Below are 26,137 nucleotides of genomic sequence, written 5' to 3'. Positions count from 1 at the left end.
TGGAGTCATGTCCCCATAATGGGGGCAGAGTTGGCTTCCTGTGGCAGCCCAGTAAGGATGGGGGCAGCATGGGCAGTAGATGGGCAGTAGTGAATGCTGGGATACCAGCCCAGCAGCAGGTGAAGGAGCAGGGGACTGTGGCTTAGAGACTGGTAGCATGGAACCTTCCCTTGTCCAAAAATTCTCTTTTTGGGACCAGTCAGGGCCCAACCATGCTGAACCAGGGAGGTGCAACTGGTATCCATAGAACTTCCTTCATGCAATGGATTCTCTCCACCTATATCAGGCCCCCTACCGGAAGGTGCTTTTTCTGTCTGAGTCTGGAACGCTACTAGGACCTCCTGCCCTCTTCCTTGAGCAAGGGAGGACCTCTGTTCAGACAATGAGTCTCAGAAAGTATTATTTCAGTTATTTAACACTTTAAGTTCAAAATATTTTGAAAACATGAATCTTGTACTGCAGAAAATTTGTACATCTTTTTTTTCCTCAAAGGACATGTTAGTTGAGACAGGCTGGAGCTATTCTTTTTGTTGTGCTTAAAGTCCAATCCTGCTTCCCAGAAGGCTGAACAAGACAAACACAACCAAAAGAGGAGAGAAAAGAATAGCACAGTTAAAAAATTCAGCTCCTGTTGCTAGTCCTGACTTTCATTTGCAACTTCGTAGCTGGAGAAATGTCAGCAGAATCCACAGCTTTATTGGTCACTCTGAAAGCTGGCAAACATGTTCCAGCATCAGGCAGTTTGCTGCCTTTTTTCAAGAAACCTCTTTAGTCACAGGCTTATAGCAGCCCTGGCTGGGAAAAGAAAAAAAAAACTTTCTTATTTGGCTGCAAATAAGCAGGAAAAAAGTCATCTGTTTTCTCTAATACCTTACTTGTTTGATTTTTTTTTCCATTTCTTCAGCATGCCACTCATAGTCCTTTCTAAGGCAGATTCTGGTCCCCTGACACAGCAAAATCCCCCACTTTCCCTGCTAAAATCAGTATGCCAGATTCTGCCATGCTTCCTCTCCTTGGCTTGGTCTACACTTGCCCCGAACTTTGAAGGGGGCATGTTAGTTAGGGCAATGGGAGATTACTAATGAAGTGCTGCAGTGAATACACAGAACTTCATTAGGCTAATTCTTCCCCATGGCAACTCTGAAGCATCAAACTTTGAAGTGCCAGCATGTGTGTAGCTGTGGAAGAGTAAAGGCACTTCAAAATGCCTGCGGCTACACACATGCTGGCCCTTGGAAATTTGATGCTTTCGAGTTGCTGTGGAGGAGAATTAGCCTAATGAAGTGCTGTGTATTCACTGCAACACTTCATTAGTAATCTCCCATTGCTCTGATTAACATGCCCCCTTCAAAGTTCGGGGCAAGTGTAGAAAAGCCCATGACAGTAACTTACTCTAATTTTCATACTCAAATTAGCAGCATCTTACTTAGAAGTAATCTAGTTGATCTCAGTGGAAGTATTAAGGAATTTCCAAGGTAAATGTGTCAGAATCTGGCCAACCAGGGGAGCGAAGCGAAGAGGACAGGGAGCTGCAGAGAGGGGAGTTTAAGAGGGAGTTTGACAGAGGAAGGCCTACGATGGTTAGGAAGACCGGCAACACCTGTTCCAGCACTACTACTGTCTCCTCCACCTGTGCCTGTAGCCAGACAGACTACCTGACCATGGATGCCTCTACCCAGATCCTGGTGTGGCTTTGCAGGGACTGTGGCTTGCAATTCCCACTTATTGATATCCAGGCTGGGGGAACCATCCAGAGAGAAAGGTGCCTGCTGGTGGAATCTCTCAGGCGGCAGGTGGGCGAGCTACAGGAGGAGGTAGCTAGGTTGAGGAGTATCTGACTCCATGAGCAGTTCCTGGATAGTATTCATGTGGAGACAGCTCAGGTAACTGTCCCAGTACACAGGACAGCTGATAAACCACTGGTGGAGGAGGATATAGATCAGGGTGGATACTGGCAGCTTGTTACTTCTGTCTGTAGGCAGTGTTCCACGCCTGCTCAGAACCCTCCCACTGTGGTACCAGGAAAGTGTTAGCTGTGCTTGATACGGGAGACAAAGAATCACCCCGCACAGTAGAGGAGAAGCCTTGTACCCCCAAGGCTGGGAAGTCTGCTGCCACCACTGCAAGTAGGAAATGTAGAGTAGTGGTGGTCAGGGACTGTCTTCTGAGGGGGACAGAGGAGCCCATCTGTCACCCTGACATTTCATCTCAGGAGGTATGCTGCCTGCTGGGGGCCCATATCCAAGACATTACGGAGGCGTTGTCGAGGATTATCCAGCCCTCTGACTACTACCACATACTTCTCATCCATGTGGGCACTAATGATACTGCAAGGTGTGAAACTGAGAAGGTCAAGAGTGACTTCAGGGCTCTGGGGGCACAGGTGAGGGCTAAGGTGGTATTTTCCTCTATCTTGCCTGTCAGTGGTAGGGGCCCAGGCAGAGATAGGTGCATCCTAGAGGTGAATGCCTGGCTTCAAAGATGGTGTCACCAGGAAGGAGTTAGCTTCCTCGACCACAGGATGATATTCCAGGAAGGACTGCTAGGCAGAGATGGTGTTCATCTCTCGAGGAGGGGAAAGACAATATTTGGACACAGACTAGCTGACCTAGTGAGATGGGCTTTAAACTAGGTTCAATGGGGTCAGAGAAGCAAAGCCCACAGGTAAGTGGAGAAAATGGAAACCTGGGAGATGGGTCAGAAATGGGAGGCAGCATGTGCAAGAATGTCAGAGTAAAAAGAGGGTCAGGGCAAAACAGGGAGGCAAGATCAAATCAATATCTTAGATGCCTATATACAAATGCAAGAAGTATTGGTAATAAGCAGGAAGAACTGGAAATGCTAATAAATAAATACAACTATGACATCGTTGGCATCAGAGAAACTTGGTGGGATAATACGTATGATTGGTATGTTGGTATTGAAGGGTACAGCCTGCTTAGGAAGGATAGACAGGGAAGAAAGTGGGGAGGTGTTGCCTTATATATTAAAAACATACACACTTGGACTGTGGTGGAGATGGGCATAGGAAATGGAAGTGTTGAGCGTCTCTGGGTTAGACTAAGAGGGGGAAAAAAACAAAGGTAAGGTCCCATGGGAAGCTAAACTGAGGGGAAAGACGGCTGAGGACAGTTGGCAGTTTTTCAAGGGGAAATTATTAAGGGCCCAAAAGCAAGCAATCCCACTGTGCAGGAAAGATAGAAAACATGGCAAAAGACTGCCTTGGCTTAACCAGGAGATCTTGCATGATCTCAAACTCAAAAAGGAATTGTATAAGAAATGGAAACTAGGACAAATTACAAACAACAAATATAGGCAAACAACATGAGCATGCAGGAGCAAGATTAGAAAGGCTAAGGCACAAAATGAGCTCAAACTAGCTACAAGCATAAAGGGAAACAAGAAGGCTTTTTACAAATACATAGGTAACAACAGGAAGACTAAGGAGAGGGTGGGGCCATTGGTCAGTGAGGAGGGAGAAACAGTAACAGGGAATTTGGAAATGGCAGAGATGTTTAATGATTTCTTTGTTTTGGTCTTCACTGAGAAATCTGAAGGAATGCCTGGCATAGAGAATGCTAGTGAAAAAGGGGTAGGTTTAGAAGTTGAAATAGGAAAAGAACAAATTAAAATTTACTTAGAGAAATTAGATGTCTGCCAATCACCAGGGCCTGATGAAATGCATCCTAGAATCCTCAAGGAGCTGATAGTAGCGGTATCTGAGCCTTTAGCAATCATTTTTGGAAAATCATGGGAAACGGGAGAGATTCCAGAAGACTGGAAAAGGGCAAATATAGTACCTATTTATAAAAAGGGGAACAAGAATAACCCGGGAAACTACAAGCCAGTCAGCTTAACTTCTGTGCCAGGAAAGATAGTGGAACAGGTAATTAAAGAAATCATCTGCAAGCAATTGGAAAGTGGTAAGGTGCTAGGGAACAGCCAGCATGGTTTTGTTAAAAACAGATCATGTCAAACCAATCTGATAGCTTTCTTTGATAGAATAACGAGCCTTGTGGATAAGGGAGAAGCAGTGGATGTGGTATACCTAGACTTCAGTAAAGCATTTGACACGGTCTCACATAATATACTTATCAATAAACTAAGCAAATACAACTTAGATGGGGCTACTATAAGGTGGGTGAACTACTGGCTGGATAACCATACCCAGAGAGTAGTTATTAATGGTTTTCAATCCTGCTGGAAAAGTATAACTAGTGGGGTTCCACAGGGGTCTGTTTTAGGACCGGTTCTGTTCAATATCTTCATTAACGATTTAGATATTGACATAGAAAGTACACTTATTAAGTTTGCAGATGATACCAAGCTGGGAGGGGTTGCAACTTCTTTGGAGGATAGGGTCATAATCAAAAGGATCTGGATAAACTGGAGAAATGGGCTGAGGTAAACAGGATGACGTTTAATAAGGACAAATGCAAAGTGCTCCACTTAGGAAGGAACAATCAGTGTCACACATACAGAATGGGAAAGTACTCCCTGGGAATGAGTGTAGCAGAAAGGGATCTAGGGGTTATAGTGGATCACAAGCTAAATATGAGTCACCAGTGTGATGCTGTTGCAAAAAAAGCAAACATCATTCTAGGATGCATTAACAGGTGTGTTGTGAACAAGACACAAGAAGTCATTCTCCTGCTCTACTCCGCACTGATTAGGCATCAGCTGGAGTAATGTGTCCAGTTCTGGGCACCGCAGTTCAGGAAGGATGTGGAGAAATTGGAGAGGGTCCAGAGGAGAGCAATGAGAATGATCAAAGGTCTAGAGAACATGACCTATGAAGAAAGGCTGAAAGAATTGGGCTTGTTTAGTTTGGAAAAGAGAAGATTGAGGGGGGACATGATAGCAGTTTTTAGGTATCTAAAAGGGTGTCATAAGGCAGAGGGAGGGAACTTGTTCTTCCTTGCCTCTGAGGATAGAACAAGAGGCAATGGACTGAAATTGCAGCTGGGGAGGTTCAGGTTGGACATTAAGAAAAAGTTCCTAACTGTCAGGGTGATCAAACACTGGAACAAATTGCCAAGGGGGGTGGTAGAATCTCCATCACTGGAGATATGTAAGAAGAGGTTAGATAGATGGCTTTCAGGGATGGTCTAGACAGTGCTTGGTCCTGCCATGAGGGCAGGGGGCTGGACTCGATGGCCTCTAGAGGTCCCTTCCAGTCCTACTCTTCTATGATTCTATGACTGATTCTATGAAAGGTGATGTCCTTCTAGGAGTCTACTACAGACCACCTACGCAGGTGGAAGAGGTGGATGAGGCTTTTTTTAAACAACTAACAAAGTCGTGCAGGGCTCCAAATTTGGTGGTCGGTGGGACTTCAACTATCCAGATATATGTTGGAAAACTAATACAGTCGGGCACAGACTACCCAGTAAGTTCTTGGATTGCATTGGAGACCATTTTTTATTCTAAAAGGTTGAAAAAGCTACCAGAGGGGAAGCTGTTCTAGATTTGTTTTTAACAAATAGGGAGGAATTGGTAGAGAACTTGAAAGTGGAAGGCAGCTTGTGTGAAAGTGATCATGAAATCCTAGATTTCACAATTCTAAGGAAGGGTAGAAGGCAGAAAGGGATCTAGGGGTTATAGTGGACCACAAGCTAAATATGAGTCAAGAGTGTGATGCTGTTGAAAAAAACCCAAACATGATTCTGGGATGCATTAACAGGTGTGTTTTGAACAAGACACAAGAAGTCATTCTTCCGCTCTATTCTGTGCTGGTTAGGCCTCAGCTGTAGTATTGTGTCCAGTTCTGGGCACCGCAGTTCAAGAAAGATGAGGAGAAATTAGAGAGGGTTCAGAAAAGAGCAACAAGAATGATTAAAGTCTAGAGTATGTGACCTATGAAGAAAGGCTGAAAGAATTGGGCTTATTTAGTTTGGAAAAGAGAAGTTTGAGGGTGAACATGATAGCGGTGTTCAGGTATCTAAATGGGTGTCATAAGGAGGAGGGAGAAAACTTGTTCTTTTTGGCCTCTGAGGATAGAACGAGTCGCAATGGACTTAAACTGCGGCAAGGGAGGTTTAGGTTGGACATTAGGAAAAAGTTCCTAACTGTCAGGGTGGTCAAACAGTGTAATAAATTGCCAAGGGAGGTTGTGGAATCTCCATCGCTAGAGATATTTAAGAACAGGTTAGATAGATGTCTGTCAGGGATGGTTTAGACCAGAGATGTCCAACCCGCAGCCTGCGTGCCACATGCGGCCCTGGACAGCTAGTAATGTGGCCCCACAAGATCATAAACTTTTAACAGTATTATGTGATTTATATACATTAACTATATTATATATTTTATATGTGGCCCAAGACAATTCTTCCCTCAATGCAGCCCAGGCAAGCCAAAAGGTTGGACACCCATGGTTTAGATCATAATTGGGCCTACCATTAGGGTAGGGGGCTGGACTCAATGGCTCTCAAGGTCCCTTCCAGTCCTAGTATTCTATGATTCTATGATTCTACTTGCAAAATAATGTGATACTAAACATGACTAAAGGTGGCAGAATTGGTCTCTCCAATAATGACCCCGTTTTTGCTTTTTTATATTTTGCATCATATTTCTTCTTCAATGTTTTTCATTGTATTCTCTTCCCAAGTGCTTCTTCCTTTTTTTTTCTCCCTCCTAATTGCACTCTTTCTATTATCCAGTCCTTAGGACATAGTTATATTCCCAGCTACTATAATTGTGACTTTGTGTGAGATCTTTAGTTTGGACTCATAGTCCTGTTTTCTCTTCTCCCAGGTTCTGACCAAAAGAATTTTCAATCTTTCTCATGTTATCATTGATTAAATTTCTGTGAAATTTTCTATCTAACATTATGTAATTTTACAAAAAATTACATTTTTAAAATTTTCAACTTTTAACTTAAATGAATAATTGCAGTCGGAGGAAAACATCCTTACTTTTTCCCATTGAAAAGCAAGAATGAGAGAGAGTAAAAAGGACAGAAGCAGGATTTTTTTTCTAACTGAAGCAAAACTGTTTTTTAAAATAAAATTTTAAAATTATAAATTTTACTCAAAATTTGGTCTGTATTACTATTCTCATTAAAAAACCCTGAAGTGATGAATTGTTCACAACATGTATTTGTTTATATTTGTGGAAAAGTTCCAGCTCTATTAGTTAGAGTGTCGTCTCTTTCTCAGGCTTTTATCTTGGGTCTTCTGAGAAGTTAAATACAGGAGTTTAAAGGCAGAGTAATACAAAATGTAGTGCATCAACATCTTCCCAATACTTAAAACATTTCTAAAATAGTTTACTTTCACACTGTAAATTTGTAGGAAAGCCTTCCACTTAGTACGCATCTATGCTTATATCCCCCCTTCACCCGTAATTCTAGCTCTGTGACTTCACAGATAGCATTTCAAGCATGATTAACTGAGAATTAATGCTGCTCAGTGGGAAGAGTAGCTGCTGCTGTAAGATGGCAGCAGCTGTTTGAAGAAAGGAGGAGCTTCATTTCCTCCTTACTCAGCCTATGGGTGATCCCTACCCAATCCTGTAAGGGGTGAGCACCGGCAGTTCAGCTCAATGGTTAGAACGGGGCTCTTGGAGACTAGAGTTGGAGATGGACCCAGTAGCCAGGAACTGGAGTTAGGCATCAGAACTAGAAACAGGAGCGAGCAAAGTTTGTAAGACTAGAGGAAGATGGAAACAAAGTTGGAATGGGGCAGAAAAGAGCTGGAGCAAGACAGGAAAAAGCAAGGGCAGAACCAGGGCAGGGGCAGAATAAGGCCTAAGTAAAGAAGGGACAAAGTCTATCAAAACTGTGGGCAGAAGCACTGATCTACCATGTATCAGCTTAAAAGTAGACCTGCTGGTTCTTTTCAGATAGTCAATGCACCTTTCAGTGTAGTGATCCTACCACAACCAAGCTGAGCTCAACAATTGGCCAGGAGGCTGGCCTAAGGAGTCCCCGGCCTCAGCATGTGATGCACAAATCTGACATTTCCCACTCTCAGCTCCAGGTCTAGGGAATGTAAGAATTCCAATATCAGATTAGTGCACCTGTCCATGTCCAAGCATCCTGTCTCCAGTCGTTGCTAGCATCAGGTGCTTAAAAAGATGTTTCATTGCATTTCATATTGGACAATGATGGAATAAAAGGCATCATGTTAGTGATGATCTCATTCTCTAAAGCATGATGGTTAAAAGCCTTGGTAAAAAAAAAATGAACCCTATATATTGAAACTAAATATTCCCATTTTCTCTAATCCTTATTTCTGGACTCTTTTTAGTCTTACTAATACCTTCTGACAATGAGTTTCACAGGTTGAAAGGTTTTCACTGTAGTGAATGTTTCAAAGTCAGGTTACAGGAGGAGTTTAACAGGTGGAAAGGGGATAGAAATCCAGCGACGAGTTTTGGTTGGGGTGAGGGGGGGAAGTACAGGGATTGGTGTACAGATGCAGGAAATCAGGTACATAGTGCACGAGGTTGGTGCATCCACACACTGAACATATTTCACGAGATAATGTGACATTGTGTCCCTCTGTTTTTGCTTACTTCAATTTCAGAGAACATTCCATGGATATTGCGTTAATTGTAGGAGCTCATGATTTACCTTTTCTGTGCCATTCTTTGTTTGATATACTTCTGTCATAGAATCATAGAAATGTAGGCCAGAAAAGGATTTGAAGAGATCATCTCATTCAGCTGTTTGTGCTCAGGCTGGATCAAGTATACCTAGACAATCCCTGCAAGTTGTGTGTCCAACCTGCTTTTTAAAATATTCAGTGATGTGGATTCTGCAACTTCCCTTGAAAGCCTATTTCAGTGCTCAGCTATGCTTCAAGTTAGAATGATGTTTTCTTTATTATTGAACCTAAGTCTCCCTTACTGCAGATTAAGCCCATTACTTCACAGTCTACCTTCAGTGGACATAGTGAACAAGTGATCACCATCTTCTTTATAAGAGCCCTTAATTAATTTAAGTGTTTGTATTGGGCTCCCTCTTCAGTCTTCTTTTCTCAAGACTAAATATGCTTAGTTTTTTTAACCTGTCTTTATAGTTCAGGGTTTTTTTCAGTTTGTTTTATCATTTTTGTTACTTTATTTTGGACTGTCTACAATTTGTTTATATATTTGTTAAAGTGTGGCACACAGAACTGGATCCAGTACTTATTTGAAGTCTGAGTAGAGTGGGACAATTACCTTTCATGTTCTTCATAAGATGCTCCTTTTAATGTACCCCAAAGAATATTGGTCTTTCAGAAACTGCATCACGCTGTTGACTCATTCCATTTGTGATTCACTGTAACCCTAAAATCCAGTACAGCAATATTGCTGCTTAGCTGGTTATTCCTCATTTTGCATTTGTGGATTTGATTTTGTCTTCCTAACTACAGTACTGTTCAATCATCTTTACTGAATTTCAACTATTATTTCAAAACAATTCTCCAATTTGTGAAAGTTATTTCAATTCTAATTGTGTCCTCCATGCTGCAAGCACATCCTCTCAACTTGACGTCATCCACAGATTTTATATGTTCAACACTGTTATCCAAACTATGAATTAAAATATTGAATAGTGTCAGACTCACTACAGAACTTTGGTGGAGCCCACTAGATATGTAGTCCTACCTCTCAAAACATGAATTAAAGATACTTACACTCTGAGTAAGATCTTTTAGCTGAATTACCACTGAAATGACAATAATTTCACCCAGAAGATATTTCTACTGTGACTGTGTCAAAGGGCTTACTAAAATCAAAATGTATCACGTGTTCTGCGTCCCCCTCCACTAGGTCAACTTCTGTGAGAGAAAGAAATTAGGTTTGTTTGGCATGAATTGTTACAAACCGTATTGGCTATTGTATGCATATTATCTTCTTGATTCTTACAGATTGGTTGCTTAATAATTTAATACAGTACATTTCCAAGTATTGAAATTAGCCTGACTAGTCTATAGAGACACAGACCCATTTTGTTCCTCTTTATGTGGATAGGTACAATGCTACCCTTATTCAGTACTCACTGTTGATTCCAAGATTGCTTTGTCTAATTCCCCTCAGCTACATCAGGCCCTGCCAATTTAACTATAGATAACATATCTAAATATTCTTTAAATTCTTCTTTATCCTGTTGAAGCTTATTTTTCTTCCCTCTTTTTTGTTAATATTAGCTGTGTTAACTGCCTGATCAAAATTTAACTTTTTTTGTGAAGGCTGAAGTAAAATAAGTATTAAACACCTCAGCCTTTTAAAATGTTGTCCAGTATTCTCTCCCCATTCCTGCATCCCCTTTGTTTTTCTCTTCATCCTAATATATCCATTCTTGTCTTGTCTCCTTTCTAAACTAACCTGTATGGAGATGCTGGTAGAAAGTTCCATGACCTTCAGAGATTTGTAAGTGAAAAAACAAAGCCTTAATCTTACCCTGTCAATGTAGGTCACAAAGCATCAGTATAATATGTGTTTTGTGCTATATCTCACATAGCAGCAGGTTGTTGCATTCTAAACCAATTTCACCTATACTTATATAATTCCAATGTACATTCTAACATTTTTCAACATTGATTCTCATCTGCCATCTGCTATCTGTTCTTCTCAATTTGTTAGATTCCTTTGAAGTTCTATCAGTCCTCTCTATTCTTAATTAACCTCAACATTTTGTCTTCCTGTTTAGTGCATTTAAGTTTTCCACTTATGCATGACTTAATCAAAAATAACTCCAGAAACCTGACACAAAATTCCTTTGCTTAAATGTAAACATGGATCACTTGAAACATGGTTCAAATATTACAAGGCAGAAAACTTAGAGATGAAATCTCCACAGAGAAAGAGACAAATCCTTTATAAAGTCTAAGAAAAGAGCATAGGATTATTTTAAATCAGCCTATTTTTCATTGTCAATCACATCAATGAATTCTAGTGTCATATCATTCATACAAGACCAATATGATTTAAACGGTTTTCTCCTCTGTGAAGATACAGCATACAGTCAGGTCTCCAGTCATGCAGATATAGAGTGAATCATTTGTAATGTTAGCATCATAGAAATTCTCATAAGAATAAACTGTTGCATTCCAATACATTTAAATCTCATTCTCAAATAGAGTAGCTACTGTATTACAGATGACGAGAAAGTGATTGTACATTTAAACAACCACGGCTTGAAAAAAAAAAGGAAGGAAGTATTTGAATGGTTTTTGTCAATGATTACAGAATCAAATCACATTGCATAGAGGTATTATTATTTCACATGCAATATTTTAACACTGAATGAAATTGGACGATTACAATAAGGGCATCATAAAACAAGGTAGTAGGAAATGAGTTTGAGACTGTCAGAGCATATATTTAATGGTAGCATTGCATTTACTAGTAAGGTGCCTGTCTCTAGTGAGGGTAAGTGTGTTGAAATGTTAAAGTAATTCATAGACTTTAACCAACATTGTCATCCCCCCTTCCAAATTGATCAGTATCATTTTCTAATCCTTACATTTTTCCTCTTTCTTTTTTTTTATTATTTATACCTCTGGAATGTTTCTTGTTCCTGTTTTGACACCTGAAAAAAATATAAAAATCACACAAAAATAATTTGTTGTATGGGTTACAGCAAAATGAATTATGGGTAGAATTTCTGATAAATATTGTGTATGGTTTAGTAAAGAGACAAACTCTTCTTCCTCCGCTTGCAGTGTGAGAAACTGGTAATTTACAACATGGAAAGATCATGAGAGGTGTCAGACCCTTTCAGGGAGGAGAATAAAGGGGGCACTGGCTGGGGGGAGGTGACTCCTTCCCCCAAATGAGTTGTTCCTGCTCCAGCCTGGTTCCCCAATTCCCCCTGTCCCCTTCCCATGACATGTTACTTAGTGGGGTAAGGGGGCAATTTGTCATCTCCCAGGAGCTTTCTCAACCTTCAGCCATGCTGTCTTCTTGGGATGCCACGCCATACAGAATAGCAGCTGCTTGGAGAGGGTAATCACTGCACCTCACTGAACATGATCCCAGGCAGACGGTGTGGCCATGACCAGAAGAGGAAATGCTCTGGCCCAGCCCAGCCTCTTCCTTTCTTGGTCTTCTGGTGGTCCTCAGCAGTTGTCTGAGGGGCATGTGACCATGTGTGCCCCTCCCATGCATCACCCCTGCATTTTGCCATGATTTCAGTACTTTTCAAGGTTACATAAAGCCAAGTCTTTGTCCTGCTAAAGTTAAAGGAAGTTTTGCCATTGGTTTCAGTGGTACCAGAGTATGCCCATAATCTATATGGTCTAAAACAGCAGTTCAGCTTAGGGAAAAAATGAACTTCTAAATTGTGTGGGAAATAGAGGCTCATCTAATAGTACTCCACATAACAAATCTCCTGTTTTACTTTATGCAGCCCTAATGATTTTCATTATCTCCTTAGTTGATAGAATCCATTTCAAAAACCAATAATCTCTTGAAATCCACTGAGCCACAAATTACTCATTAGAGAAAATTTTCAAAGATCATTACCTTTCCCATAGATTTTAGCTTTTCATTTCCTGGATACTCACTTGTAATGTTGTTCATAATAAAGGGAGGGGAGCTTATTCAGCTACAAAAGAACAATTTTAATATAAACCACACTATTCATTTGTTTATTATTGGAACCACTTCTTTTTATTAAAGGTCAACAGTGTATCACTTTTAACCTTGATTATATAACCTCATGCTATTATATTATAATGAAATTAGAAATGTCATCATTGTACCTTGGCAGCAATGAAGGACTAAACTTTAATTTTATATGTCAAATATTCTATATCTATATGCCAAATTATGTTTGGTAAGTAAAAACCAAAACATCTCCTCAGTTAAATATCTGTGTTTGAATTAATTCATTGCCAAGAGTAATATCAGAAAATAAGCCAAAGCAAATCAAAATTGATCCATTTTTGTTCTGTTCTGTCAAATAAAAGGAGAAAATCTATGTGCTGTTAAATTAAAACAGTAATAGCTCACCATGCTTTATACAAGAGGCCAGTAGTTAAATTTCCAATTTACAGCTGTAGACACTGAGGCAAGGTCACCCAACTGCAGAATAACGCAAAGAAATTCAATCTTTCCCCTTTAAATCAGGGAATCTAGGCACTAGGCAACAGTCTTCCTACCCAAAATAGATAGATAAAGTAAACTAGAAATAGGGTGAATATAAGAGAATTTAAAAAATTAAAAAACGTTCTTATTTAACTTTTCTGTAAAATACATGTAGTAACTTTTCTGTAAAGTGCACTTTCTAGTTGAACTGAATAATTAGAATAATGTAAAGCACAGGCTGGTTTTCTGCTAATTATATACTTCAAGGTTATCATACATATTATCAAAAAGCAGACCTTACAATATTTTAATTCAAAATGCCATCATCAGACATTTAATTTATGGCTGCTAACTGTTGCTTTAAGCTTTGCTAAAATGTATGAGTTTAGCGCATGTAAGCTATTTATAGTGTAGTACGCTAGCCACGCTGTGATTTTGCTCAGAGAAAACACTATACACAGAAAAAAGATATTGAAAATGTTTGCAGTTCATTTTTTTCTACAGAAAGAGGAAACTCTACAAAGAGCTTTTAAAGATTATGTACATCCTGTTTGAAACATTGTGCAGCAGTCTATAAATCTCTCCTTTTACTTGAATTATTCATGGATAAAGGATTGGAGCCCACACCACTATGGGGGTCTCTGAAACTTGATCAAGAAAATAAAATATATCTGGCCTCACTGTACACAGAGCCACACACAAATGGTCTAGCTAAACAACCCTACTTACATGTGTGGGTCTGTCTGACACTAGAATCCAAATTTCTATGCCTCACTCCATTAACACAGATTTAAATCCTTAAGTGGTTTCACCAAGACAATATCTCCTGCAATTCCAAATAAAAACAGTTGCATTATTAACAACTAGGTTTGTCGTGCACTGTATGAGAAACATAAGCTTGCAGGGAAAATTGTTCTCACATTTTCTGAGACAATCCCTTTACTTTTCTTTTGATTGGGGTACACAAAGCAGTGTTGACAGCTGCAATGGACTCCAGGGCAAGGTGGGAGAGGGGCCTGGCTCCACTCCCATGAAGGAGAGGGGCCTAGAGCATTTGGCCGTCAGCTCTGCCCAGGCCGCAGTGCTGCCCCCACCTCACCTGACCAGCCATATGCAGCAGTGCTGCCTTGGCAATACAAAGGGGCCCAGAGCTCTAGTCTGGCCATCGCTTTTGTGGTGACAGCTGGAGCTCTGGGCACCTTTGAAACAACGGGCCTGGGGGCAGTCGAATTCTTCATGCTCCCCTCCATGCAGGCATAGCATAAATAAGAACTTGTTTAGCTTCTATACTGTTACTCATGTACTGGAAACCTTTAACAAAAACGTCCACAAGTCTGAAAGATTCTAAAGACATCCTTCTTTTAAAAACAGGGGCATTTAAACACAGGATCTAACCATCGCCTGGAATGAACAGAACTTTTAAGGACACTGAATGCGCTATTAGCTGCTATTGACTTTCAAACATCATGGCTGTGTCTATACTAGCAAATTCTTTCAAAAGATTTTTCAAAAGAAGGGGGCTCTTTTGAAAGATCCCTTTGAGCATTTACATGCATAAATTGTTCCTTCACAAGGAAATCAGAAGAATGCAGCACTCCTTTCAAAAGTGCTCTTCCACTCCCGTTTCAGGAAGAACACCTTCTCTCGAAAGAAAACATGTAGACGCTGCACAGGGCCCTTCTTTCAGAAGAGCAGTCCTCAATCCCCTGGGAAAGGCTTCATTGACGGAGCTTCCACCCCCTTGCTGCTCGGAGTGCTGACTGCTTGGGCTCCCAGGACTGACCCTTGGCCCTCATCCCCCAGCATATCACAGGCCAAGATACAACACTGCTGAGCTTCATTCTCTCCCTCCAGTCCCCTAGCAGCCAGTTTGGCTGCTGTTCCATCCCCTTTGCTTTCATGCAGTAGTGCAGAAGGGGTTAAAAACCCCAGAGCTGGAGTGGAACTTTCCAGTGCCACAGTCCCTGACAGTGTCACCTCAGCTGTTCCGTTGTGCTCTCAGCTCTCCCCTTGGTGCACAGGCTGCATGACATGTGGAGAGGCAACCGGGGAACCCAGAGCAATCCGGGCTTGTGCTAGACTCCAGCACTCCCCTGAAGTCTCCACAGCAGGATGTCTCTCCCTTTGTATTCTGGAACACATTGGCTGCAGGGGTATGCAGCTGGATTCTGGGAAAGGTCACTGTTTGGGTCACAAAGCCTGACTTCTAACCAGTCAGCCTGCACTCCCACTGGCCTCTGCAGCTCCTCGGAAGCAGCCCATGCTGTGAGGCTCACACCCATCATGTGAACTGGCCTTTCACGTTCTGCCTTCTCTGAGCTGACTGTCAGCTGTTACCCCTCCTGTGGAGCTCCATATGGCAGATCCACTCCTGCTTGTACAGTGAATGAGGTGGCCATTGCACATTCTGCAGCCTGGCCCAATTTCTTGTGGGGGCTGTCCTGGGGCAGAAGTGGCTTCTTCACAGCATGGGTAGCTCCTGAGAAGCAGGGCACCCTCCTGCCTGAGGTGTCGAGCCTCAGCAGAGTCTGCTGAAGGGCTACAAGCTTCTTGCCTTCACACAGAAACCCCAGTCCATTTAATCCTCACTGCTCCAGAGAACCTCCTTCAGGACCAGGTGCCCCAGCAGAGGCCACAGTGAGGAGCTGTGTCTGGGGACACCATGTAGGGGGCAGTGTCCTGTCCCAGGAGTTGGTGCGTCCCCTGCCCTGACTGTGATCAGCCTGGTGAGGCAGTGGCTGCTATCCTTGCTGTTCCCTGGGTCATTGTCACTGAAGCACTGCTCATCCGCTCTGGCCAGGGTAGCTGGGATTAAGTTGTACTGTTCTGAAACCAAGTAGAACTCCGCCCAGTCCCAGTCATTCCACTGGATGTTGTAGTCGAAATTCTCCATCTCTGCACTGGCAAAGCAAGGGGGTATGAGTGAGGAAAAAGGGCAAGGGTTGCACAAATACCCATGGACGTAGTGCCAAGATGCCACTCACAGGGCCGTCCTAAGGATCGTGGCCCCTGGCTGGTCCCTCCTCACTGCCCCAGGGTTTACAGCCCAGTGCTGCCTTTTAGAAACAGGTTCACTCATTCAATGGGAACCTGAAGCCACCAGGTCCTCAGGACTGCTGCCCACAGCCACTGTTGGATTCCCCAGGCCCTGCACTATCCATTGCTGCCTCTGCCTCAAACCCATCTGCATCCTCTATGTTGCTTGGGGGCTCCCACCCAGCCCCGTGGCTTCTGTTTGCCTGTAGCTCCCACTAGTGCTAAATTCCCCAGAGCTGCACTAGCTGCTCCAAAGCCTAGAACCTGCCCTTCACTCTCTGGCACCCACATGCTGAAATTCCCGATGTTGCTGCCTGAAGATAGCACCCCTGTGCTACTTGTTCTTTGCTCCATGAGTCGTGCTAATCAGATGGTCCTATCCCCTTCGTTAGCCTGTGGTCCCATTTTCAAATGCATTGAATAAGCTTGTCACCCAGGGTAGGGGGTGACAGGTGCAGTCACAGAGAACCCCCTTGGTACTGTCATTTGATGTGGTGAAACACCACTGAGCCCACCTTCCCACCCTCCTGGGGGTCCATCAGCCCCTCCAGCCTCCTCCTGCACTGACAAAGATGGGGTCACAGCCCTTTGCAGTGTAATACAGATGCTGAGATCACCTCAGCTCTGGGAAGACTCAGCTCAGCCCCAGGGACTTGCCTCAGCACCCAAATCCACAGCCCCAATGGACCTGAACCCAGATATATCCATTTTATACTGTACAAAGTCTGATACAAGGTAAGCTCATAGTCTCAGAGGGTAGCTGTGTTAGTCAGCAGCTTCACAAACAGTAAGCAGCCCTGTGGCACCTCAGAGAATAACAAATTCTTAGGTCATGAGCTTTTGTGGGTAAAATAAAACTGCCACAAGGGAGGTTTAGGTTGGACATTAGGAAAATCTTCCTAACTGTCAGAGTGGTTAAACACCAGGATAAATTGCCTACAGAGGTTGTGGAATCTCCATCACTGGAGATATTTAAGACCAGGTTAGATGGACATCTATTAAAGATGGTCCAACAGTGCTTGGTCCTGCCATGAGGACAGGGGACTGGACTCGATGACCTCTTGATGTTCCTTCCAGTTCTAATGTTCTATGATTCTGTGGCAGTTGATTTCTTGATCCTTGGCCCATTCTTTTGAAAGAGTGAGGGTTGTGTGGATGCACTCTTTCAAAAGAGCAGATAACTCTTTCAATCTGCTTTTTTGTGTGTAGATGCACTCTTTTGAAAGAAGTTCTTTCAGAAATCTTCCTGAAAGGCTTCTTTCAAAAGATCTCTGTAATGTAGACATAGCCAATGAGTTTGAAATTAGAAGCCAGTTGTAACATTCAGGCTCAAAACTGAAAAGAGGGTTCCTAAATCATCTGTAATTGATTTCCCTAACAGCTGCAAGGAAAATAAAAGAAGCGCAGTTGAATGCAGCCCTCACAGAGCACAACCATTAAGGGAGCTGTATAAATACCTGTTTTAAAGTGTGTACTAAAGAGTCTCAAAAGCAATGGTCAAAGTTTAAAAAAAAAAAAAAAACACCTTCCAGTTCCCCGCCTCAGCTTTTGGGAGCCCATCACAAGAAATGTTAGACCAGAGTTTTGGAGGTGTTGAAGCATCGCCAATTCACAGTGACATACAGTAGGTTTTTAGTACTTGTGAAACTCAATTAGGTGCTTCAAATTCACCATCCAAAATCAGAAAGCATTTTTGAGAATTCACACCTACATGTGCATCTCTTACAAGCTATAAGATTGGAGCCATCTTCTTGCTGCTGTGGGATGGACTGGGGTTTGGTGAGAAAGTGAGAGGCAGTAAGGTGAAGAGACTGAAAAGGATGCTACACCGTATACACAGAGCAAAATGGTTCACTTCAATCAATGATAGACTGGTAGTCAGTATGAGGAACGGTCCCTCTAGAAAGAATGCAATATCTTGAATCTTTTTTTTTTTAAATTTTCTTCAAAATCCTGCTTAGTTTATTCATATTTCTCTATGGCTGTTGAGAGTCAATAAACAGAATAAAGTTTCAGAGGGTTCTCATCTCACCTAGTGACTGTCTCTTTCACTGAGATTACAAATGTGTCTGTCTCTTATCATTTGAAATTTGCATGCATCACATTTACATGATAAGCTGTGTTCCACCGATAAGTCAACAGCCCTCTGGAATTTCCAAATCTTATCAAACAAAGCTGCTTCAGAAACTGAATCTCATAACTGCTTTAAAAAAATCAAAGCAGCCGCCACTATACTCCAAGTGCTATACATCATCTGAAAGATTTCTAATTCTGATGTTTTATTTTTAAGTAGCTTTTTTCTTGTTTGCTCCCTTCAACAATGTTATCCTGGTATTTCCATCTGCCATACTATGGCATGCTAGCTACCTTATTTAGGACCAGAATACGTATAATAAGTTATATCTTTCGCTTACAGTGTCATTAAAGTTCTACTCTTAGTGCACCCACTTAAATCTGAATATATATTTATAACTCTTATTTGACAATGGAACACAATATTTATTTGAAATTGAACCAAAAGTCTTCTCTTGGTGTTTCTAAATTTCCAATAGTGCATGCTTTATATAACATAAAGAAATATGCACAGATGTCGTGTACGGTGATTACTAAAAGTGGAAAAAATTAAGGGCCACTACTACTCAAATGTCTGTAGCTACAAAAGATCAATCATAGGGGATGTCATAGGAGATAAGAGTCTACTTTATGCTCCAGAAAAAGACATATACGAATATAACAAAAGGTATCTCTTAAAGAGGGAAATATATATAGATTGCTCATATGACAACTAAATGTAATGATTCTCTATTAGTTGAAGATGATTACCATTTCATAATATTGTGCTTGACCTGGAGACCTCAGGCCACGTTCATCAAAAATTGTGTGTTTCTGGGAACAGTACAGACACAGAAAGGAACCACATTGATCCCATTTGAAAGAAAAAGACAAATTTATCTTTACCGAATGATTAATCTTCTCTAAACAGATAATATGGCATTACAGGTCTTCTTACATAAAAAATAAACTTTAATTTTTTAATTTGCCTTTTGGTCTTTTGTGTTCCCGCAGAAAGATATTTCATAAGGCAAAGGTTTAAATAGAAATCTTGAGATATATTTTAACATGAAAGGTTATATCTCCAGGTGAGTTTCTAGATTGCTTGGACACCTACCTCTTCACTAAGATTGACTGTCTTGGTCCTGTCCCCCAGATTAGAGAAGACCTGGAAAAATATCTGTGTTTCTAATAGAAGGGCTGAGTACTTGGAGATCAGAAGCCATTAAAGAAGGAACATCTCATCTTTCTTTGCACAGTTTAATATACGCGAATTTATTCTTATTAAAAATAACATCTTCACAATAACGATGTCTGTCTTTATGCAAGAATTGATAAAAAGTAAACAAATAGGAGATAAGAATATTTTTTGTAAATCAAAGTTATTGTGTGAGCAGTGAAGTGAAACTATGAACAAGCCATCAGCACACGTCAGGGTTTGATAATTTTGGTCAAACACTGATAACATACTAGAGTGGCTCCATTGAATTCAGTGGCTTTACTCCTGTTTTACACCAATTTATGTATGTTCAGAATAATGCTCTCTGGTAGGGGATTTTCGCATAATAAAACTCTTGAATTTCCTTTCTCTGGTTGGCACATATCATAGTAAATGGCAGCTACACTTGTATTCCCCACAGCGAGTCAGCAGGTGTACCCCCTCAGTTTCCTTCTCCCCAGCTATGATCTTTCTGGGTTAAGACCCATTTCTTTCTCCCTTCTGACCAGTGTATTTCCAAAATGAAGAGTTCTCTGCCTTCATATTGTATTTCCCAGCACAGACAGCTTCTTCAAGGGTATTCTTTTGGGTTTTTGTTAGTTCATTTGTTCCAGAGACTAACATGTACTTGACAGAGTTATAAGGTACCGTACAGCAATTCCTGTGCAAGGCTACTTTATTCTCAAACAGAAAAAAATACAGATTAAAAATAAAGGAATCTACACACATGCTAATGAGTTTATCAGAATTAACACGATCATACATGGATTAGGATGGTAGGAATGCTTCAGACTTTTCCCTCCACAACACAAGGCTTTCCTTTATGGTCACAGGTTTGTCGATGCTCCAAGTCAGGAAAGAAAAGGAAAAAGAAGAAAACATGCCATCTTATGAGGCCTCAGTAGGCTAAGTCATTCCAGTATTATCACAATATTTAAGAACCCTGCGGGAACATACATCCTTTTCATTTTCTTGATCTGAATGAATGCTCTGAGACAGTTTATAACTAGGATATTATCTAAAAATATTTTTAAAAAATTCATTGTCTGTTGGTCCCTGGACAATGCAGTTTGAATTAGTATATCCTTATCCCTTAAGATGATGGCTTTAAAGGTTGATAATGGTAGAAAACCATGTATTATCCCTTCCTGCACCAGGGATGGAATGCCACGATAACACACAGAGGCTATGTCTACACTGCAAAATAACTTTGAAGTTGCCTACTGGATGCAATGCATGTGGCAATCTGGTCTCCAGACCACAGCAGGGGTGCCTACATTAACAAGAAGGGGTACCACTCAGTGGTACTCCAGGCCCTGGTGGACAATAGGGGCTGTTTCCTGGATGTGTGCATGGGGTAGCTGGGCAAGGCCCATGACAGCTAGTTGTTCCAGAATTTGTGGCTGGGACTCCAGATGCAGGAGGGCATGTATGTCCCCCCAGGGGTGCTCCCACTCAGGAACATCACAAAGCCACCCTACATTGTGGCTGATGCCACTTACCCACTACACCCATGGCTCTTAAGGGATGCACTACGCTGGCCCAGGACATCTTCAATGGTTGCCTCAACCACACCAGGGACACAATAGAGTGGATGTTTGGGAGACTGAAGGGAGGTTTCACAGCCTCCTTCCCAGGCTGAGTGTTAGCCTCTCAAACATCCCCTTGGTCTCCACCACCTGCTGTGCCCTCCACAGTCTTGTGAAGGGATGGTGGGAGCCCTTTATCCAAGGCTGGCACATGTAGCCGGGGGCCAGCTATGCACAGCCACCTGCTGCCCCATGCCATGAGGCCAGAGGGATGGGGTCAGGACTGGGAGGACTTGTGCCAGGCCTTCTCCCAGGATCTTCCCTGACCCTCCCAGTCACACTCCACACCACAGCCCCTCCATTCCCCTACCCTTCTTTCTCTCCCACAAAACAAACCGCTCCTACTCTCCCCCTCACCACTCTCCCCCTCACCAGGGACACAGGGTTAGAGTGGGATAAATAAACTTCACTTTGGGGAGTAAAGGTAATTGGAAAACAGAAAAAGAATATGTTTAACTATTTACAATTTATGTGGGTAATGGTCCACAGAGGGGAGGCAGGGAGCTGGGTGGGGAAACCAAACTGGGGGGTGCTAGGCAGGGAGCCTAAACTGGGAGTGGGGCTGGGATGGGAGAAGGCTAAGCTGCCCAGAGGTTTGGGGGTCAGGAGCTGCGGTGGCCATGGCTGCCTCTTCCACCCCAAGTCTGGGACCCCCTGCGGGGCTGCAATGGGGCTGGGACCATGGGGAGGTAGGTGTGTGTGCCACAGGCTCAGCCTCCAGTGGGTGTGTGGGGAGGGCCACTGGAGCTGGGCCACGTACGCCAACCCCATCCAGGAGCCACTGAGCCAGCTCAATGCAGGTGGCTGGAGACAGATCCACCACGCAGTGGGTTTCTTCATGGAGGGTGCCTTCAGGCTGCTGGAGAGGTAGCTCTGGGGGGTGAGACAGCTGTGGGCTTGGCTACCAAAAGCGTAGGAGGTTGGGCATAGGAGGCTGGGCAAGGCAGGAGGCCAAAGCCTGGCCCATGGCGTCCAAGTTGCTGAACAGCCAGACCCCCACGTCTTGGTCCATAACCAACCAGTCCCAGAGCACCCCAGTTGTCTCCCACATAACCACCCAATTGGTGGCTGCTTCCTCATCCCTCCAGCATTGTCTCCATGAGGCCCAGAAGTGGCTGTGGGGGGATGCAGGCTGGCATGATGAGGAAGCCTGCTGGCCCCTGAAGCTGTGGCTTGCTTCAAAGACCTGTGGCAGCTGCCTGACAATGGACCTGTGGATACAGAAGGGGCCATGAAAATGTCCCGTGAGTGCTGGGTCCCAAACCCAGGGTGGCTGGTGTCCCCGCTCTGCTGGCCCCTACCCGGGCTCCCAACACGGCCCCGGGCTGCAGCTTTCCACACACCCTCCAATCCAGTCTGTGAAACCCCCTGCCCACTGCACCCCTACTCCCAAGTACCAGTGGTGCAGCCCGGAGGAATGAGATGACACCTCCTCCACTGGATCCGCCATCAAATAACTATTTCGAAATAGGTGCTACTCCTCTTAGAATGAGGTTTAGCAATTTCAAACTAAGCCAACAGCTATTTTGCAATTATTTTGAAATAGAGGTTGAGTAGATGTTGAGGGGGGCAGGTGGTGCTAGAGGGGCCTGCCTCCTTGCTGCTGTCCACAGGGCGGGGACTGGCAGTGTCCACGAGGTACTCTGGGGCAGCCACCTCCCTGTGCCCCAGGAGCCTGTGTAGCTCCCAGCAGTGGGCTTCCAGGCTTTGCCCACTGCTTGATGTATGCCTGCCTTAGCTCCTTGACCTTCATCTGGATGCTGTCCTTGATGTGGATGGGGGGGCCTCTGGTGGCAAGCCCATTGGCCAGACAGTCAAATACCTCTGTATTTCTCTGTCTGGCACCAGTTTGCCTAAGGTCCTCCTTCCCCCACAGAGTGAGGAGGTCCTTCAGCTCCACCTTGGGCCAGGAGGGTCCCTTCGTGGCACAGCCCTTGCCTGGGTGCTGCAAGACCTCAGACTCATAATCCAGGGCAGCTGGGGGAGGCAGGGTGGTCCTGGCATGCTGCTATGGTGGCTAGGGGGTGTGGAGAGTGGGTGGTGTATTGAGCAGGGGCAGTCCGAGTGGGAGGTCATGCTGCCCCTTCTTGTATCACTCTCACCTTCCTTCCTGGGGTTGCCGGGAAGCTGCTTCTTCTTAGGCAGCCAGCAGGGACCATAGAGCCATTCCTGGACTGGCTAGACCTGCCTCCATCCTCGGGGCATTGGGGGGTACCTGGGCAGACCCTTTACTTTGAAGTAGTGAGTGCAGAATGTCTACACCCATCCTACTTTGAAGTTAAACTTCAAAGTAAGGCACTATTCCATTCCCAGGAATGGAGTAGTGACTTTGAAGTTAGCCTCCCTTTACCTCAAAGTTAACTTTGAAGTAAGTTTGTGTAGATGGTCTGCAGATTACTTCAAAGTAGCCACCTACTCTGAAGTTTACTTTGAAGTTTGTTTTTAGTGTAGACACAGCCAGGGAGCAATGTATTAAGTGCAATGTATGCCAAAGGTATTGACTTAATTTCATAAGTTTTACCCAAGATAGCTTAGTAAATCACCAAATCTATCACAGTATTTATGGTATGTTTACATGTTGCTTTGATAGTTATTTATGGGTATGGGAAGACTATTTATTCAGGCATTGATGCAGATAGAATTACTCTTCATTAACAGGCGTATAACTGAGACCAGAATTTGGCCAAAAATGAGCTGAAAGGTAGTGTAAAACACTTTATTCACATTATGTAGTTCATAAGAGTGGTGTAATCTGGCCCTTTATTTTATGAGATTGCCCTCATCATGCTTTTGATGGGTCTGTGCAACTCTCATAAAAGTCAGTGTGAATCCTCTCCCCCACATGCACAAAATGTTATAATATTATGCATCGTGAATAGCTATAAGAGACAAAATAGCCCAGCCAGATATACATTTGTACACTTTTATGAATTGTGCTTTAATGTTTATTGTGCTTATTGATTTTAGCTACTAGTTTGATTTGCACAGCTTTATTATGAAAAATCAGCATTCTCTTTCCAATTCTTTTTATTAGATTGCTATTGCAGGCTTCTACTTTATTAAATCACCTTTCCCTTTCATTCTGTCAGTACCCACATTAATGCACAAAATTCTTGTAATCATGGCGGCCACAAAGAAAATTCATTGAGTTAACTTTAAAGAAACATTTTTTTAAACACATTCTGTATCTATTTAAGATGTGCAGAGATGTAAATGGATCTGAATGAAGAGTTTCCTTCAAAGTTTATTGTTTGCTATACTGAGCTCCTGACTTTGGATGTAACCAATTAAACATATATGTGTGTGTGTGTGTGTGTGTGTGTGTGTGTGTATACACACACTTAAAATGAACATGGCACACATTATATTCATTAAAAATGACTAAATGATGGCTCTTGAAAGGAAACTGTAAGTTTAGAATTTTTGAAACATAGCAGTGTAAACTAGAAGAAACCTCAATAGCTCATCTAATGCAGTCTTGTACACTAAAGGCAGGACTAGGTAAGATTCCATGACCTTCCTTATCAATTTGTCCCCAGGTTTACTACCCTGTAACTTGGGAGCATTTTCCTAATATTCAGAGAAAAGTCTCTTGCTCCAGTTGAAGCCCATTGCTTCATTGCTTCTTACCCTATTCTTACAGGTCAAGAAGGACAATGTTTCATTTGTCTTGTAGAAACATTTAATATACTTCAAGATGACTGTCATGTCCCCTCTTAGTCTTCTCCACACTGTATATAAATCTTTCCTTACTAAAGGGTCATTTCTGGCTTTTTAAAGATTATAAAGATTATACCTTTGGGATATTTTGACAATCCCTCAGAATTGTCATTGGTCAGGCAAGGGTCTAATATGATTCTGTACCACTAATGAGATATTCTTTTAGATTTTGACTGAAGCCAAAATTTCTGACCTCTCTTTTGGGCAAATTGTAATGTCATTTTGATCAGGTACATATTTTTCTTCAACATCTGGTGCTGAGGTGCGATTAGGCCTTTTGAGGATTTCTCTGAAATATCTTGCTAATCTCTTTCTCATCATACCTAAGGTGTAAGCACATTTGCACATTTATGTTTATTACCTTTAGTCGTATTTAGAATTTTCTATACATGGTTTTAGGCACTAGGTAAACAGCTCTGTGGTTTCTATGGTAAAATCAGATTTCACTATTGATGCTAGGTCTTTATCATGTCTCTTATCTATTTTTCCATGCTGTTCTTCATTCTAATATTTTTTGTCCTTTGTATTTTTTCCCAGTAGTTTATTGGTCTTAGCAATTCTGAGTATTCTTTTCCTCAATGAAATGTCACGTCTCTTTGCTCACCTAATTCTTGCTATGTCTATGTTGGTACTCTACTGTGATTGATCCAGCTTTATATCATGTCTGAGCACTTCTTCAATTTATTTTAGGTCCAGTCTTTGCCTTTGGAAGTACCTTAAATCTATTCCTTAGTTCTAGTTGGCATTTTTCTACAGTCCTCTTTTATTTTCAGTGTTATACTGTTGATTTTCTGTCTAATATTAATATCTCAAATTTAATTTCAGTTTTCCAACCCTAAGACTGTGGTTGCTGCTAATTTCTGCTCAATACACCTGTATATCTTGGACTGATGACTTGACCCTTGTGATGATGTAGTTGTGATTAATTTTTCCTCCATCTTATGCATTCCATGTTTCTTTTTGTTGATGGTTCCCAATTCATGTTTCCCAGTTTCTTCTTCCATTCCTTGGTTGTCACATACTACTTCAACATTAAATTCACCCATCACAAAGAGTAAGTTATGTTTAAATATTCTGTCAATCACACTTTGGAGGCAATTGTGGAAGCAAAGCAATATTTATCCTCATTGCTATGTTCCCCTGTTGGAGCACAGCACTGTATGAGTGACATATTTAGGAATCGGGCTTGTAGTGTAGTGCTTATGATGAATTGGCTAATAAATTCCCAACTGATGAGTGATTTTTCAGCAGATTCTGTCATAATGAGTGCTAGTCCCTCTGAGTATTTCTTGTCATTATGATTTTAGTATATCTGATGTTACTTTTCTTGCTTGAAGGGCTTCTTACCAGCAACTATTAGTCTGCTCTCACTGATACCCAGTATTTCAAATCTAGTGCTGTTCATCTCCTTTATGATCTTCAAGATTATGATGTTAGAAGCATTGTACTCACACGCTAATAAATGACTTTCAGCGAGAAACTTTCCAGGATCCTCACCTTC

General features: G+C 42.3%; 1 pseudogene; it reads right to left on the bottom strand.

Moving 5' to 3' along the window:
* Positions 1-14,718: 14,718 nt before the first annotated feature.
* Positions 14,719-15,913, bottom strand: LOC142008080 (uncharacterized; annotated as a pseudogene).
* Positions 15,914-26,137: the final 10,224 nt, after the last annotated feature.

Source organism: Carettochelys insculpta, chromosome 1 (assembly GCF_033958435.1).
Source record: "Carettochelys insculpta isolate YL-2023 chromosome 1, ASM3395843v1, whole genome shotgun sequence".
Lineage (NCBI taxonomy): Eukaryota > Metazoa > Chordata > Testudines > Carettochelyidae > Carettochelys > Carettochelys insculpta.
This window is presented reverse-complemented; position numbering and strand designations above follow the sequence as displayed.